Source organism: Coffea arabica, chromosome 4c (assembly GCF_036785885.1).
Source record: "Coffea arabica cultivar ET-39 chromosome 4c, Coffea Arabica ET-39 HiFi, whole genome shotgun sequence".
NCBI lineage: Eukaryota > Viridiplantae > Streptophyta > Magnoliopsida > Gentianales > Rubiaceae > Coffea > Coffea arabica.
Genome location: NC_092316.1, coordinates 28,922,498 through 28,942,247, shown reverse-complemented (window position 1 = coordinate 28,942,247; position 19,750 = coordinate 28,922,498).

Here is a 19,750-nt window from a genome sequence, read left to right as displayed (position 1 = left end):
CCACCTATGTTTAATGGTTCTCATTTTAGCATGTGGAAACAAAGAATGATGATTTTCTTACAATCCGTTTATATTGAATTATGGTATGTGGTAGAAGATGGTCCTTATGAAGCTAGAATAGTTGACTCTACCACCAATTTGAGTAGATTAAAGACTAGACAAGAATTGAATGAAAAAGACAAGAGATATCTTTCTTTGAATGCCAAGGCCATGTGTATATTGTACAATGCATTAGATGTAAATGAATCTAGTAGGATTAAAGGTTGTAAATCAGCTAAAGATATTTGGGATAAATTGTGTGTATTTCATGAAGGTAACCAAGATATTAAAGAACAAAAGAAATCTTTGCTTGTTTCTCAATATGAATTTTTCAAAATGCATCCTCTTGAAAATGTTGATAAGATGTGTAGTAGATTTTGTGACATTATTGAAGATCTTACATTGCTTGGAAAAGAATATTCTTTGGGTGAGAAAAATAGAAAAATTTTGAATGCCTTGCCAAAAGAATGGGAAAACAAAATAAATGCTATAGAAGAGGCAAAGGATTTAAATTCTATGTCCATTGAATCTCTTGTGGATACCCTAACCTCTTATGAATTAAAGCTGAAATTCAAAGTGCAAGAGGAAGAAAATGCAAGAATGTATAAGAGAGGCATAGCTTTTAAAGCATCTCAAGTGGGGGATAACCCATCCTTCATGGGTAATGAAATCATGGAAGTGGACAATGATACAACTCCTCACATCAAAAGTTCCAAGAAGACCTTCAACAAGAGATGCTCAAGAGGAGATTGCAGAGTTACATAGGATGAATGCAATTCAAAAAGAGAAAAAGAAGAGTTGGCCCAAATGGCACTAATGGCCGTTGGAGAAGATGAGGTAAGTTCTTATCACTCTTCTTGTGATGAAGATAATGAAGATGATGATGTGAAAATTCTTATGATTAAAATGCATAAAAGTTTGAGAAAATCTTATGCTAAAAATAAAGATTTGAAAACAAAAATAAATGATTTGTTAGAAGAAAACTCCAAACTGTTTCAAGAAAACAAATGTTTGAGAATGGAAAATGATGATTTAAAAAATCAAAAAAGTGTTTTTGATTGCAAAAATAATTTGAAAAGGAAGTTAGAAGAGAAAACAAAGTTTTATGAAAAAATGTTGGAGGAACAAAATGTGTTAAAGAAAAGAATTAATGACTTGAACGAGTTTCTCCAAAATGAAAAACAAAAGTTTTCTCAAACAAAAGAAAGCAAATCTTTTCAAGGCACAAATAAGTTTGCTATGATAAGAAGTAAGAAAATTAGTTGCATTAAATCCACCTATGTGCAAAATACTTCTATCATGTGTAACTTTTGTTGCAAATTTGGACATATGCAAAATGATTGCTATGTAAAGAAAAATATGAGAAAAGGCATGAAATTCATGTGGATTGCTAGATCATGTCGTATTAACTCCCAAGGACCCTATAAAGAAAGGGTACCAAATGAAATTTCTCATATTTAGGTACATCATGAAGATTTGATCCAAGTAGTGCTATATGGTTGTAAGTACATTTGAAAATTTTGATATTCAATATGGTCTTGATCTGAAAAATAAAGGGGGAGTTTGTTTTTTTTTTTATTGATGCCAAAAGGGGGAGTAGGATTTATTGAAATTTCTTTGTATGTTGGCACTTTCTAAGGGGGAGCTTTATTTGAACTTATTTGATAAAAGAAATCTTCATTTTGTTTGTCATCATCAAAAAAGGGGAGATTGTTGACCTTGGTCGATCAATCCTTGGTTTTGATGATTAACAAACCAAAATATAGATTTGGGCTAATGTTTTTATGTGAGTAATTTGTTAGAACAGATTCTTGTGGCATAAAAGAAGAAGCAAAAACAGGGCACTCATGTGGGACGTCCGAAAGGAAGCTATCGGACGTCCGAAAGGATGAAGAACATCAAGAAGGAAACTCTGTCGAACGCACATCGATCGCATCGGACGTCCGAGAAATTTCGCAAAGATTTGATGACTCTCTGACGACGGTCGGACGCAGGGTTCGGACGATCGACAGGTGGTTCGGACGTCCGATAGGCCAACGGCTAGTTTTGACAGCATTTAATATTTGACCGTTGGAGGGTCTTTTGGAGCCATTTCTCACCTTCTATAAAAACCCCAAAGCACAAGAAGACAAGGGACTTTTGCCAACACAAAATACAAGCTTACAAGTGAGATTTTTGAGTAGAAATATTCTTTGTTGGTTGTATAAGGGGTTGGGAAAGTTGGGTTGTGAGGTTGCTCAAGTGAAGGTTATTCTCTAGGAGGAGTAAAACCTTGGTGAAGGTGAACCTATCACTTGAAGTGGTAAAACCTTGGTGAAGGTTGCCTCATTTGTATAAAATAGTTCTTAATTGGGTGAGTGATCTTTCAAGTGTAGGTTGTTGAGGGTTAACTAGAATTGTTGTAAAACTCCTTGGCTCAACCAAAGTGTGTTTGGGGTGAGGAAGGAGTGAGCCTTCACTTGTACATCTTGGTTAGCATCGCCATCAATTGAAGAGGCTATTGGATTGATATTTGGTTTGCATTTCTTATCTTTTCTCTTTAATTAAGTTTTCTTTATTGTGCTTAAATTTGATATATCCTAGTGCATCATTGTGAAATTGTTTGTACTCATTGGGTTGCACCGGGCACTTACAGTTACAGAAATTGATTATTTGGGAGTTTCTTTGTGACGACCCCACCTCCTCCTAAGGCGTACCAAAGGGTTCGGCGGACCGCCTGCCCAGCTCTCGCCAGGACTCACTCACTAACTCAATCGAGTCTTGTACACACATCCATGAACCATAAATAACATTCACAATTCAAGCTTATAATTTACATTGATAGAATTCGAGGTACAAAGTCTCAATTCACCAAACTAGTTCAAAACGAATACAATCCAAGTACAACATGTTCCATCCGAGGAATAGCGCGAGTACAAGTCAAAAATCAAACAACTAGTCTATGCTAGACTTTACATATCTCACACCTCGCTCGTACCCCTGAAAGGAAAACAAATAGAGTGGAATGAGCTAAAAGCCCAGTGAGGTTCCAAATAGCAAATTGACCATTATTTATAAGTACAAGTTTTCGATATAGCAAAGTAACGAGCATGAAGAGTTCATAAATGTGAGCAATAACACGTCAAGTAGCAATCTTAAAATGAGCGAGTGTAGAAGTTTTTCAACAGAAACAATAATCCAATAAACAATAATCACTCCAAAGTATAAGGATACGGATGGCTCTCAGGAACCAAATTCCCATTGCATTACCAAAAGCTTGATCACGTAGTAGTTGACACTCCGTCAACTTTCAAGTAAGTAACCAATCCAGTAGAACACCACTTACACGACTCTCCGTCCACCATTCACACCCCCTACTGGGCCCAAAATCCTCAATAAACACGGGTGGTAATACTCGAGTATACCAATTAGTCGAGGAGATATCACTCCACTCGACAAAGCAAGAGACCCAGGGCTCGTTACCCAACCGACCAAGCCCCTGCCGGCTCGACTAGAGTAACTTGCCACATGGTTTCTGGAATTCCAGGAAGTGCGCGCATCATAACAAGTATGTCAAGTCAATTGCAACAATAAACAAGTATATATCATGTAAGGGCAAGTGCGATAAAGTACACTCTTGCCCTAACAATTCACGCATGTGGCATGTAATCATATTGGCACGTATCAAGTACAAGTATCAAGTTCAATTCAGTATTTGAAAGCACTCACCAAAAGATATAGTGCTTTTACTGGTCACTTTCAGGTTATACTCCGAGTTCGGAGTCCAAATCTGCGATAAAACTCAATTTGAGAACTTTGAAACATGACTAGAGTTCGAAACTTAGACGTTTCGTTCAATAAGAATCAATAAATTGAAATTCACTCGGACAGTAGTCGTGAAACACTTGCTCGCCTTTTTAAACAGTAAAACTTTGTAATATTTATACTTGAAATTGTCTTGCGAGTTGAAAGTACAAGGAAAACATACTTCGAGCAATCATTATTTCATTTCTCAAGGGTACAAGTTCGTCCAAGTCCTAACGTATAACACTCAAGAAACATAGTGGCCAAGGTTCTCGCTAGTTCAAGTAATAAGTACTTAACCTTCACTCAAGTCGCTAATATAGTTTTCTAGTCCTCGAGTAAAAATTCGGGCAGCATGCCCTTTGTGTTTACCTAATTTTCCAGCCTTTTAGGCTTCATTGTTTTTCTCAAACACAACCCAACATTATACATATCAGCAATTCATGTCAAGAGCCGTTTCATAGGCTCACAATATCATAATAACAAGAATCGTATTAAGTACAAGTGCAGAAATTCAATTTAGTTCAAAATAGATTTGACGTACAAATGCGGAAATAACATATCCGAGGCTACGCTTATCGGATTAAAACGAAACCTAAGCCGTTTCGAAACTAAGACACAGATCTACAATATTTATGAAGGTCACTTAGTCCAGTTCCTAATGTAACTTAGTCAAATTCTCGAATTACTAAACCAGAAACCAATTCGTCGGCTGTTTAAACGCAGAACACTGTAATGAACATAACTCAGTGTACACATGTCCGAATTAGGTTTTGTTAGATGCATTTTAAAGCCAATTCAGAATACTACAACTTTCATGTTTTGGCAAAAAGCTAAATCAGAAGGGATCCTAGTCAAAAAACGTGATAAACTAGACTTAACTGATCACACGGACTGCTTAGGAAATACTTAGAACAGTAAGGGTATTTCGGACTTTTCATGACCTACGTTCCTCCGATTGAGCTGAAATTTTACAGGCACCTAGAAAACACCATTATATACAACTTTCCTTCTTTGACCTAAGGCCAATTCGGCCTCTATCATATAGATACAAATTCGGACAGAATGTTGAGCAAAAATTCCAGATTCTGAAATTTTGAGTTTCTAATGCAACTTTCCTTAATTTCTTGGTCCAATCACTACCAAAACACCTTATACAACCTCAATTGCAACATATAAGCATTATACAACAATTTGGGCAGAATTTCCACAAGCCCTAGTTCATCATATAAAAAGGGGAAAACCTCCAAGAATCATCACAACCACTTGCACATCTTGAAATCAAGCCAAAACTTAAGCTAAATAACATCTTAAACCCAAAATTTAAAGGATCAAGGGTCATGATCAGATTTTTACCTCAAAGACAAGGCTTGGTAGAGTGATCCTTCACCCCCTTTGATATTTCTTGGTTCCTCAAGCTTCCCAACTCACACTTAGTACTTTAATCGGTTTAGAATTGGATTTTCTCACTTGGTTAGCTAAGATCAAGAAGAAAATGGTTGTTCTTGTTCTCCCTTTTCTCTCACCCTTTTGGTCAACCAAGCTGCTGAAAATGAAGAGAAAAGGTGCAAAATTTGGTGTTTAAATGGAAAGACTAAGTCTTGGTCAAGAAGCCTTAAGGTGGCGACAAGTGTCGCCACCACTACCTTTCATTTTTCTCTTTCTTTCTCTTACATTTCTAGCCTCATAATTTTGGTCAACCAGCTGCAAATTAGGAAGATATTTTGTGCAAAAGTCAATAAGCTTGTTTGGTAAGAAAAATGGTGGTCAAGTGGTGCGTTCAAACGGTAGTGCGCGGGACCCGCCGGTTCGCGCCGTTTTTCTTAAAAACTCACGTACTAGGGTTTTTACTTCCCATTCACTAACCTAATATCATTGCTACTAGTCACATCTTATTTCTCACTTAAAAGTCACTTTTAATCATCAAATTGATCCTCGGCCAGTACCGAAAATTCATCCGGCGAAAAATCGCGAAAACCCTAATTTTGCTCCAAACTTGAAACCGAAGCGTAAAACCTTATTTTCTAGGTTTATTTACACTTATTATGGAATAATTGGATAGTAGGGCTTTAATAAATGATAATTTTCAAATAAAAGGAAATTTTTAAGAAAACGTGAGGAATTTTCCAATTCCAGTAATTAAAATTAGGGTTTCAATTAAAATATGAGAGATTTAGGTAAACCGATTAGTCACAAGTAAACTAGGGTTTTTGGCTACAATATTAGGGTTTCTAGTCTTTTTAAACAAAATTAGGTTTTAAATCAAACCCAAAGAAATACACTTTAATATTTTCTTCACAAACAACCTCCTAATATTCGGGATGTTACAATCTCCCCTCCTTAAAAGAATTTCGTCCTCGAAATTCATACATGCACTTCGAATAACGTAGGATATTTTTCATATATATTCATTTCCGGCTCCCGGGTCTCACTATAGCCAAAACTTAGGGGAACAATAGAAATCACGAATCGTACCTTCTACTATCTCTGTTGGTTCAGGTACTGCCTGTTGGTTCAAGGCATACGCTCTAGCCGGCACTCTTGGCTTAGTCCCTCCTACACTTGTTTGCTCAAGGTTTAGGCGTGATCTACGGGGACAGGTTGCAAGCTGGTGTTCGGTGCTACCACACCATAAACATTTTCCCGCCTTTCGCCAACAATCACTCTCCACGTGATTGGCCTTCCCACAGTACCCGCAAGGTATTTGAGGGGTTGAGGTCTGACCTCCTTGTGAGGCACCTCTTCCTTGGCCCCAGCCACGCGAAGCTCCTCTTGGAGTACTTTCCTTAGGTATCCCTGAAATTTTCTCACTACCAGCTCCTCGGCCTATCTTAGAAGGTGGCATATCTAAATCACTTTGTCCTTGCCCTTGACTTCCACCAGGCGCACCTCTCCTTTTTGCATGAAAAGCTCTCACTTGTGCCCTAGCAGTCTCTATCCTTAGGGCCTTCTCTAGAACCTCCGTGAATGTATTAATTTGGACTGCCGCTAAGGCTTCTTGTAACTCCACGTTCAGTCCTTGTATGAACCTCCGTACTTTTCTCGGCTCCGTAGCTATCAGTTCGGGAGCAAATTTAGACAACTTTGTAAACTGAGTCTCATACTCAGTTACACTCATCATTCCCTGACGGAGTTTAATGAATTCGTCCTCTCTCTTCTCCTGGACGATGGGTGGAAGGTATTTTTCGTTGAAGTCCCGTACAAAGTTTAGCCAAGTCCAGGCAGTTCCCTCTCTCTCCCACTTGGCCCTCACTACATTCCACCAAGCCCTAGCTGGCCCCTCAAATTGAAATACAGCAAATTGGACTTGTCTCTCCTCAGTATAGTTTAGGGCAGCAAAGATATTTATCATGGCCTCCAGCCATTTCTCAGCTTCATACGGGTCTGGCCCTCCTAAAAACTTGGGTGGGGAGAACTTTTGGAATCTCTCCAAAGCTCTATCCTGCCCCATATCAGGGTCTCTAGGTTGGTTTGCAGGGGCTTGACCCTGTTGTTCCACTAGCCGAGACAGAATGTTAGCCATCTGTTGAATGGCAGTTGCTACTTGATCTCCCCCTACCGCCTGGGGTTCAGGTTGTGGCTCAACCGTGGCCTCTCTCTCTTCTCTCAGTTCTGGCACCGGTTCCTGTGCTTGTCTACCCCCACGGCTACGACTAGGACCGCGTCCTCGATTAGTTCCCCTAGCTTGACTTCTTCTACCCTCCATGGTTCGTAACGAATCAACTATAACAATATAACCAACTAATCAATAATAGAATATAGCCACTAAGTAACTATATAAATATCAACAGCACAAAACAGAATAATGCAAATCATAAACCCCTCTAAATCATAAAATAAGGCAATACAACACATTCGATCAAAACAAGTCACATAGCTTATAGAGCATTAACCCTAGGTATCGCTCAGGCACTACACTTAATCAAGGCTCGAAACACGTGAATAAGAAGGATCCCAAATCCCATGAATATTTTCAATATTTTTCAAGTCCAGACTACTCGTATTCCCTGTGCCTTTGTTTTCACCATCCAAACTTATCCGATTATTACACAAGATCTCAACTGATCGTAAAGATGTCCCTCTTTGGTATTCGGGGACAAGAATCCGAAAATATGATAATTCACCACTCAAGCTGGCCAGGCTCAAGAGCAAATCACCCGTATTAGAGATTCCTACCCAACATACATATCTAAGGTTCCCAACAATAGACAATTGTTCCATACTTAACAAGTCAATCCCCACAGTCCGAGAACCCTCTCCCGGCACGAGCTCAATAGGAGCTCTGATACCATCTGTGACGACCCCACCTCCTCCTAAGGCGTACCAAAGGGTTCGGCGGACCGCCTGCCCAGCTCTCGCCAGGACTCACTCACTAACTCAATCGAGTCTTGTACACACATCCATGAACCATAAATAACATTCATAATTCAAGCTTATAATTTACATTGATAGAATTCGAGGTACAAAGTCTCAATTCACCAAACTAGTTCAAAACGAATACAATCCAAGTACAACATGTTCCATCCGAGGAATAGCGCGAGTACAAGTCAAAAATCAAACAACTAGTCTATGCTAGACTTTACATATCTCACACCTCGCTCGTACCCCTGAAAGGAAAACAAATAGAGTGGAATGAGCTAAAAGCCCAGTGAGGTTCCAAATAGCAAATTGACCATTATTTATAAGTACAAGTTTTCGATATAGCAAAGTAACGAGCATGAAGAGTTCATAAATGTGAGCAATAACACGTCAAGTAGCAATCTTAAAATGAGCGAGTGTAGAAGTTTTTCAACAGAAACAATAATCCAATAAACAATAATCACTCCAAAGTATAAGGATACGGATGGCTCTCAGGAGCCAAATTCCCATTGCATTACCAAAAGTTTGATCACGTAGTAGTTGACACTCCGTCAACTTTCAAGTAAGTAACCAATCCAGTAGAACACCACTTACACGACTCTCCGTCCACCATTCACACCCCCTACTGGGCCCAAAATCCTCAATAAACACGGGTGGTAATACTCGAGTATACCAATTAGTCGAGGAGATATCACTCCACTCGACAAAGCAAGAGACCCAGGGCTCGTTACCCAACCGACCAAGCCCCTGCCGGCTCGACTAGAGTAACTTGCCACATGGTTTCTGGAATTCCAGGAAGTGCGCGCATCATAACAAGTATGTCAAGTCAATTGCAACAATAAGCAAGTATATATCATGTAAGGGCAAGTGCGATAAAGTACACTCTTGCCCTAACAATTCACGCATGTGGCATGTAATCATATTGGCACGTATCAAGTACAAGTATCAAGTTCAATTCAGTATTTGAAAGCACTCACCAAAAGATATAGTGCTTTTACTGGTCACTTTCAGGTTATACTCCGAGTTCGGAGTCCAAATCTGCGATAAAACTCAATTTGAGAACTTTGAAACATGACTAGAGTTCGAAACTTAGACGTTTCGTTCAATAAGAATCAATAAATTGAAATTCACTCGGACAGTAGTCGTGAAACACTTGCTCGCCTTTTTAAACAGTAAAACTTTGTAATATTTATACTTGAAATTGTCTTGCGAGTTGAAAGTACAAGGAAAACATACTTCGAGCAATCATTATTTCATTTCTCAAGGGTACAAGTTCGTCCAAGTCCTAACGTATAACACTCAAGAAACATAGTGGCCAAGGTTCTCGCTAGTTCAAGTAATAAGTACTTAACCTTCACTCAAGTCGCTAATATAGTTTTCTAGTCCTCGAGTAAAAATTCGGGCAGCATGCCCTTTGTGTTTACCTAATTTTCCAGCCTTTTAGGCTTCATTGTTTTTCTCAAACACAACCCAACATTATACATATCAGCAATTCATGTCAAGAGCCGTTTCATAGGCTCACAATATCATAATAACAAGAATCGTATTAAGTACAAGTGCAGAAATTCAATTTAGTTCAAAATAGATTTGACGTACAAATGCGGAAATAACATATCCGAGGCTACGCTTATCGGATTAAAACGAAACCTAAGCCGTTTCGAAACTAAGACACAGATCTACAATATTTATGAAGGTCACTTAGTCCAGTTCCTAATGTAACTTAGTCAAATTCTCGAATTACTAAACCAGAAACCAATTCGTCGGCTGTTTAAACGCAGAACACTGTAATGAACATAACTCAGTGTACACATGTCCGAATTAGGTTTTGTTAGATGCATTTTAAAGCCAATTCAGAATACTACAACTTTCATGTTTTGGCAAAAAGCTAAATCAGAAGGGATCCTAGTCAAAAAACGTGATAAACTAGACTTAACTGATCACACGGACTGCTTAGGAAATACTTAGAACAGTAAGGGTATTTCGGACTTTTCATGACCTACGTTCCTCCGATTGAGCTGAAATTTTACAGGCACCTAGAAAACACCATTATATACAACTTTCCTTCTTTGACCTAAGGCCAATTCGGCCTCTATCATATAGATACAAATTCGGACAGAATGTTGAGCAAAAATTCCAGATTCTGAAATTTTGAGTTTCTAATGCAACTTTCCTTAATTTCTTGGTCCAATCACTACCAAAACACCTTATACAACCTCAATTGCAACATATAAGCATTATACAACAATTTGGGCAGAATTTCCACAAGCCCTAGTTCATCATATAAAAAGGGGAAAACCTCCAAGAATCATCACAACCACTTGCACATCTTGAAATCAAGCCAAAACTTAAGCTAAATAACATCTTAAACCCAAAATTTAAAGGATCAAGGGTCATGATCAGATTTTTACCTCAAAGACAAGGCTTGGTAGAGTGATCCTTCACCCCCTTTGATATTTCTTGGTTCCTCAAGCTTCCCAACTCACACTTAGTACTTTAATCGGTTTAGAATTGGATTTTCTCACTTGGTTAGCTAAGATCAAGAAGAAAATGGTTGTTCTTGTTCTCCCTTTTCTCTCACCCTTTTGGTCAACCAAGCTGCTGAAAATGAAGAGAAAAGGTGCAAAATTTGGTGTTTAAATGGAAAGACTAAGTCTTGGTCAAGAAGCCTTAAGGTGGCGACAAGTGTCGCCACCACTACCTTTCATTTTTCTCTTTCTTTCTCTTACATTTCTAGCCTCATAATTTTGGTCAACCAGCTGCAAATTAGGAAGATATTTTGTGCAAAAGTCAATAAGCTTGTTTGGTAAGAAAAATGGTGGTCAAGTGGTGCGTTCAAACGGTAGTGCGCGGGACCCGCCGGTTCGCGCCGTTTTTCTTAAAAACTCACGTACTAGGGTTTTTACTTCCCATTCACTAACCTAATATCATTGCTACTAGTCACATCTTATTTCTCACTTAAAAGTCACTTTTAATCATCAAATTGATCCTCGGCCAGTACCGAAAATTCATCCGGCGAAAAATCGCGAAAACCCTAATTTTGCTCCAAACTTGAAACCGAAGCGTAAAACCTTATTTTCTAGGTTTATTTACACTTATTATGGAATAATTGGATAGTAGGGCTTTAATAAATGATAATTTTCAAATAAAAGGAAATTTTTAAGAAAACGTGAGGAATTTTCCAATTCCAGTAATTAAAATTAGGGTTTCAATTAAAATATGAGAGATTTAGGTAAACCGATTAGTCACAAGTAAACTAGGGTTTTTGGCTACAATATTAGGGTTTCTAGTCTTTTTAAACAAAATTAGGTTTTAAATCAAACCCAAAGAAATACACTTTAATATTTTCTTCACAAACAACCTCCTAATATTCGGGATGTTACAATCTCCCCTCCTTAAAAGAATTTCGTCCTCGAAATTCATACATGCACTTCGAATAACGTAGGATATTTTTCATATATATTCATTTCCGGCTCCCGGGTCTCACTATAGCCAAAACTTAGGGGAACAATAGAAATCACGAATCGTACCTTCTACTATCTCTGTTGGTTCAGGTACTGCCTGTTGGTTCAAGGCATACGCTCTAGCCGGCACTCTTGGCTTAGTCCCTCCTACACTTGTTTGCTCAAGGTTTAGGCGTGATCTACGGGGACAGGTTGCAAGCTGGTGTTCGGTGCTACCACACCATAAACATTTTCCCGCCTTTCGCCAACAATCACTCTCCACGTGATTGGCCTTCCCACAGTACCCGCAAGGTATTTGAGGGGTTGAGGTCTGACCTCCTTGTGAGGCACCTCTTCCTTGGCCCCAGCCACGCGAAGCTCCTCTTGGAGTACTTTCCTTAGGTATCCCTGAAATTTTCTCACTACCAGCTCCTCGGCCTATCTTAGAAGGTGGCATATCTAAATCACTTTGTCCTTGCCCTTGACTTCCACCAGGCGCACCTCTCCTTTTTGCATGAAAAGCTCTCACTTGTGCCCTAGCAGTCTCTATCCTTAGGGCCTTCTCTAGAACCTCCGTGAATGTATTAATTTGGACTGCCGCTAAGGCTTCTTGTAACTCCACGTTCAGTCCTTGTATGAACCTCCGTACTTTTCTCGGCTCCGTAGCTATCAGTTCGGGAGCAAATTTAGACAACTTTGTAAACTGAGTCTCATACTCAGTTACACTCATCATTCCCTGACGGAGTTTAATGAATTCGTCCTCTCTCTTCTCCTGGACGATGGGTGGAAGGTATTTTTCGTTGAAGTCCCGTACAAAGTTTAGCCAAGTCCAGGCAGTTCCCTCTCTCTCCCACTTGGCCCTCACTACATTCCACCAAGCCCTAGCTGGCCCCTCAAATTGAAATACAGCAAATTGGACTTGTCTCTCCTCAGTATAGTTTAGGGCAGCAAAGATATTTATCATGGCCTCCAGCCATTTCTCAGCTTCATACGGGTCTGGCCCTCCTAAAAACTTGGGTGGGGAGAACTTTTGGAATCTCTCCAAAGCTCTATCCTGCCCCATATCAGGGTCTCTAGGTTGGTTTGCAGGGGCTTGACCCTGTTGTTCCACTAGCCGAGACAGAATGTTAGCCATCTGTTGAATGGCAGTTGCTACTTGATCTCCCCCTACCGCCTGGGGTTCAGGTTGTGGCTCAACCGTGGCCTCTCTCTCTTCTCTCAGTTCTGGCACCGGTTCCTGTGCTTGTCTACCCCCACGGCTACGACTAGGACCGCGTCCTCGATTAGTTCCCCTAGCTTGACTTCTTCTACCCTCCATGGTTCGTAACGAATCAACTATAACAATATAACCAACTAATCAATAATAGAATATAGCCACTAAGTAACTATATAAATATCAACAGCACAAAACAGAATAATGCAAATCATAAACCCCTCTAAATCATAAAATAAGGCAATACAACACATTCGATCAAAACAAGTCACATAGCTTATAGAGCATTAACCCTAGGTATCGCTCAGGCACTACACTTAATCAAGGCTCGAAACACGTGAATAAGAAGGATCCCAAATCCCATGAATATTTTCAATATTTTTCAAGTCCAGACTACTCGTATTCCCTGTGCCTTTGTTTTCACCATCCAAACTTATCCGATTATTACACAAGATCTCAACTGATCGTAAAGATGTCCCTCTTTGGTATTCGGGGACAAGAATCCGAAAATATGATAATTCACCACTCAAGCTGGCCAGGCTCAAGAGCAAATCACCCGTATTAGAGATTCCTACCCAACATACATATCTAAGGTTCCCAACAATAGACAATTGTTCCATACTTAACAAGTCAATCCCCACAGTCCGAGAACCCTCTCCCGGCACGAGCTCAATAGGAGCTCTGATACCATCTGTGACGACCCCACCTCCTCCTAAGGCGTACCAAAGGGTTCGGCGGACCGCCTGCCCAGCTCTCGCCAGGACTCACTCACTAACTCAATCGAGTCTTGTACACACATCCATGAACCATAAATAACATTCATAATTCAAGCTTATAATTTACATTGATAGAATTCGAGGTACAAAGTCTCAATTCACCAAACTAGTTCAAAACGAATACAATCCAAGTACAACATGTTCCATCCGAGGAATAGCGCGAGTACAAGTCAAAAATCAAACAACTAGTCTATGCTAGACTTTACATATCTCACACCTCGCTCGTACCCCTGAAAGGAAAACAAATAGAGTGGAATGAGCTAAAAGCCCAGTGAGGTTCCAAATAGCAAATTGACCATTATTTATAAGTACAAGTTTTCGATATAGCAAAGTAACGAGCATGAAGAGTTCATAAATGTGAGCAATAACACGTCAAGTAGCAATCTTAAAATGAGCGAGTGTAGAAGTTTTTCAACAGAAACAATAATCCAATAAACAATAATCACTCCAAAGTATAAGGATACGGATGGCTCTCAGGAGCCAAATTCCCATTGCATTACCAAAAGTTTGATCACGTAGTAGTTGACACTCCGTCAACTTTCAAGTAAGTAACCAATCCAGTAGAACACCACTTACACGACTCTCCGTCCACCATTCACACCCCCTACTGGGCCCAAAATCCTCAATAAACACGGGTGGTAATACTCGAGTATACCAATTAGTCGAGGAGATATCACTCCACTCGACAAAGCAAGAGACCCAGGGCTCGTTACCCAACCGACCAAGCCCCTGCCGGCTCGACTAGAGTAACTTGCCACATGGTTTCTGGAATTCCAGGAAGTGCGCGCATCATAACAAGTATGTCAAGTCAATTGCAACAATAAGCAAGTATATATCATGTAAGGGCAAGTGCGATAAAGTACACTCTTGCCCTAACAATTCACGCATGTGGCATGTAATCATATTGGCACGTATCAAGTACAAGTATCAAGTTCAATTCAGTATTTGAAAGCACTCACCAAAAGATATAGTGCTTTTACTGGTCACTTTCAGGTTATACTCCGAGTTCGGAGTCCAAATCTGCGATAAAACTCAATTTGAGAACTTTGAAACATGACTAGAGTTCGAAACTTAGACGTTTCGTTCAATAAGAATCAATAAATTGAAATTCACTCGGACAGTAGTCGTGAAACACTTGCTCGCCTTTTTAAACAGTAAAACTTTGTAATATTTATACTTGAAATTGTCTTGCGAGTTGAAAGTACAAGGAAAACATACTTCGAGCAATCATTATTTCATTTCTCAAGGGTACAAGTTCGTCCAAGTCCTAACGTATAACACTCAAGAAACATAGTGGCCAAGGTTCTCGCTAGTTCAAGTAATAAGTACTTAACCTTCACTCAAGTCGCTAATATAGTTTTCTAGTCCTCGAGTAAAAATTCGGGCAGCATGCCCTTTGTGTTTACCTAATTTTCCAGCCTTTTAGGCTTCATTGTTTTTCTCAAACACAACCCAACATTATACATATCAGCAATTCATGTCAAGAGCCGTTTCATAGGCTCACAATATCATAATAACAAGAATCGTATTAAGTACAAGTGCAGAAATTCAATTTAGTTCAAAATAGATTTGACGTACAAATGCGGAAATAACATATCCGAGGCTACGCTTATCGGATTAAAACGAAACCTAAGCCGTTTCGAAACTAAGACACAGATCTACAATATTTATGAAGGTCACTTAGTCCAGTTCCTAATGTAACTTAGTCAAATTCTCGAATTACTAAACCAGAAACCAATTCGTCGGCTGTTTAAACGCAGAACACTGTAATGAACATAACTCAGTGTACACATGTCCGAATTAGGTTTTGTTAGATGCATTTTAAAGCCAATTCAGAATACTACAACTTTCATGTTTTGGCAAAAAGCTAAATCAGAAGGGATCCTAGTCAAAAAACGTGATAAACTAGACTTAACTGATCACACGGACTGCTTAGGAAATACTTAGAACAGTAAGGGTATTTCGGACTTTTCATGACCTACGTTCCTCCGATTGAGCTGAAATTTTACAGGCACCTAGAAAACACCATTATATACAACTTTCCTTCTTTGACCTAAGGCCAATTCGGCCTCTATCATATAGATACAAATTCGGACAGAATGTTGAGCAAAAATTCCAGATTCTGAAATTTTGAGTTTCTAATGCAACTTTCCTTAATTTCTTGGTCCAATCACTACCAAAACACCTTATACAACCTCAATTGCAACATATAAGCATTATACAACAATTTGGGCAGAATTTCCACAAGCCCTAGTTCATCATATAAAAAGGGGAAAACCTCCAAGAATCATCACAACCACTTGCACATCTTGAAATCAAGCCAAAACTTAAGCTAAATAACATCTTAAACCCAAAATTTAAAGGATCAAGGGTCATGATCAGATTTTTACCTCAAAGACAAGGCTTGGTAGAGTGATCCTTCACCCCCTTTGATATTTCTTGGTTCCTCAAGCTTCCCAACTCACACTTAGTACTTTAATCGGTTTAGAATTGGATTTTCTCACTTGGTTAGCTAAGATCAAGAAGAAAATGGTTGTTCTTGTTCTCCCTTTTCTCTCACCCTTTTGGTCAACCAAGCTGCTGAAAATGAAGAGAAAAGGTGCAAAATTTGGTGTTTAAATGGAAAGACTAAGTCTTGGTCAAGAAGCCTTAAGGTGGCGACAAGTGTCGCCACCACTACCTTTCATTTTTCTCTTTCTTTCTCTTACATTTCTAGCCTCATAATTTTGGTCAACCAGCTGCAAATTAGGAAGATATTTTGTGCAAAAGTCAATAAGCTTGTTTGGTAAGAAAAATGGTGGTCAAGTGGTGCGTTCAAACGGTAGTGCGCGGGACCCGCCGGTTCGCGCCGTTTTTCTTAAAAACTCACGTACTAGGGTTTTTACTTCCCATTCACTAACCTAATATCATTGCTACTAGTCACATCTTATTTCTCACTTAAAAGTCACTTTTAATCATCAAATTGATCCTCGGCCAGTACCGAAAATTCATCCGGCGAAAAATCGCGAAAACCCTAATTTTGCTCCAAACTTGAAACCGAAGCGTAAAACCTTATTTTCTAGGTTTATTTACACTTATTATGGAATAATTGGATAGTAGGGCTTTAATAAATGATAATTTTCAAATAAAAGGAAATTTTTAAGAAAACGTGAGGAATTTTCCAATTCCAGTAATTAAAATTAGGGTTTCAATTAAAATATGAGAGATTTAGGTAAACCGATTAGTCACAAGTAAACTAGGGTTTTTGGCTACAATATTAGGGTTTCTAGTCTTTTTAAACAAAATTAGGTTTTAAATCAAACCCAAAGAAATACACTTTAATATTTTCTTCACAAACAACCTCCTAATATTCGGGATGTTACAATCTCCCCTCCTTAAAAGAATTTCGTCCTCGAAATTCATACATGCACTTCGAATAACGTAGGATATTTTTCATATATATTCATTTCCGGCTCCCGGGTCTCACTATAGCCAAAACTTAGGGGAACAATAGAAATCACGAATCGTACCTTCTACTATCTCTGTTGGTTCAGGTACTGCCTGTTGGTTCAAGGCATACGCTCTAGCCGGCACTCTTGGCTTAGTCCCTCCTACACTTGTTTGCTCAAGGTTTAGGCGTGATCTACGGGGACAGGTTGCAAGCTGGTGTTCGGTGCTACCACACCATAAACATTTTCCCGCCTTTCGCCAACAATCACTCTCCACGTGATTGGCCTTCCCACAGTACCCGCAAGGTATTTGAGGGGTTGAGGTCTGACCTCCTTGTGAGGCACCTCTTCCTTGGCCCCAGCCACGCGAAGCTCCTCTTGGAGTACTTTCCTTAGGTATCCCTGAAATTTTCTCACTACCAGCTCCTCGGCCTATCTTAGAAGGTGGCATATCTAAATCACTTTGTCCTTGCCCTTGACTTCCACCAGGCGCACCTCTCCTTTTTGCATGAAAAGCTCTCACTTGTGCCCTAGCAGTCTCTATCCTTAGGGCCTTCTCTAGAACCTCCGTGAATGTATTAATTTGGACTGCCGCTAAGGCTTCTTGTAACTCCACGTTCAGTCCTTGTATGAACCTCCGTACTTTTCTCGGCTCCGTAGCTATCAGTTCGGGAGCAAATTTAGACAACTTTGTAAACTGAGTCTCATACTCAGTTACACTCATCATTCCCTGACGGAGTTTAATGAATTCGTCCTCTCTCTTCTCCTGGACGATGGGTGGAAGGTATTTTTCGTTGAAGTCCCGTACAAAGTTTAGCCAAGTCCAGGCAGTTCCCTCTCTCTCCCACTTGGCCCTCACTACATTCCACCAAGCCCTAGCTGGCCCCTCAAATTGAAATACAGCAAATTGGACTTGTCTCTCCTCAGTATAGTTTAGGGCAGCAAAGATATTTATCATGGCCTCCAGCCATTTCTCAGCTTCATACGGGTCTGGCCCTCCTAAAAACTTGGGTGGGGAGAACTTTTGGAATCTCTCCAAAGCTCTATCCTGCCCCATATCAGGGTCTCTAGGTTGGTTTGCAGGGGCTTGACCCTGTTGTTCCACTAGCCGAGACAGAATGTTAGCCATCTGTTGAATGGCAGTTGCTACTTGATCTCCCCCTACCGCCTGGGGTTCAGGTTGTGGCTCAACCGTGGCCTCTCTCTCTTCTCTCAGTTCTGGCACCGGTTCCTGTGCTTGTCTACCCCCACGGCTACGACTAGGACCGCGTCCTCGATTAGTTCCCCTAGCTTGACTTCTTCTACCCTCCATGGTTCGTAACGAATCAACTATAACAATATAACCAACTAATCAATAATAGAATATAGCCACTAAGTAACTATATAAATATCAACAGCACAAAACAGAATAATGCAAATCATAAACCCCTCTAAATCATAAAATAAGGCAATACAACACATTCGATCAAAACAAGTCACATAGCTTATAGAGCATTAACCCTAGGTATCGCTCAGGCACTACACTTAATCAAGGCTCGAAACACGTGAATAAGAAGGATCCCAAATCCCATGAATATTTTCAATATTTTTCAAGTCCAGACTACTCGTATTCCCTGTGCCTTTGTTTTCACCATCCAAACTTATCCGATTATTACACAAGATCTCAACTGATCGTAAAGATGTCCCTCTTTGGTATTCGGGGACAAGAATCCGAAAATATGATAATTCACCACTCAAGCTGGCCAGGCTCAAGAGCAAATCACCCGTATTAGAGATTCCTACCCAACATACATATCTAAGGTTCCCAACAATAGACAATTGTTCCATACTTAACAAGTCAATCCCCACAGTCCGAGAACCCTCTCCCGGCACGAGCTCAATAGGAGCTCTGATACCATCTGTGACGACCCCACCTCCTCCTAAGGCGTACCAAAGGGTTCGGCGGACCGCCTGCCCAGCTCTCGCCAGGACTCACTCACTAACTCAATCGAGTCTTGTACACACATCCATGAACCATAAATAACATTCATAATTCAAGCTTATAATTTACATTGATAGAATTCGAGGTACAAAGTCTCAATTCACCAAACTAGTTCAAAACGAATACAATCCAAGTACAACATGTTCCATCCGAGGAATAGCGCGAGTACAAGTCAAAAATCAAACAACTAGTCTATGCTAGACTTTACATATCTCACACCTCGCTCGTACCCCTGAAAGGAAAACAAATAGAGTGGAATGAGCTAAAAGCCCAGTGAGGTTCCAAATAGCAAATTGACCATTATTTATAAGTACAAGTTTTCGATATAGCAAAGTAACGAGCATGAAGAGTTCATAAATGTGAGCAATAACACGTCAAGTAGCAATCTTAAAATGAGCGAGTGTAGAAGTTTTTCAACAGAAACAATAATCCAATAAACAATAATCACTCCAAAGTATAAGGATACGGATGGCTCTCAGGAGCCAAATTCCCATTGCATTACCAAAAGTTTGATCACGTAGTAGTTGACACTCCGTCAACTTTCAAGTAAGTAACCAATCCAGTAGAACACCACTTACACGACTCTCCGTCCACCATTCACACCCCCTACTGGGCCCAAAATCCTCAATAAACACGGGTGGTAATACTCGAGTATACCAATTAGTCGAGGAGATATCACTCCACTCGACAAAGCAAGAGACCCAGGGCTCGTTACCCAACCGACCAAGCCC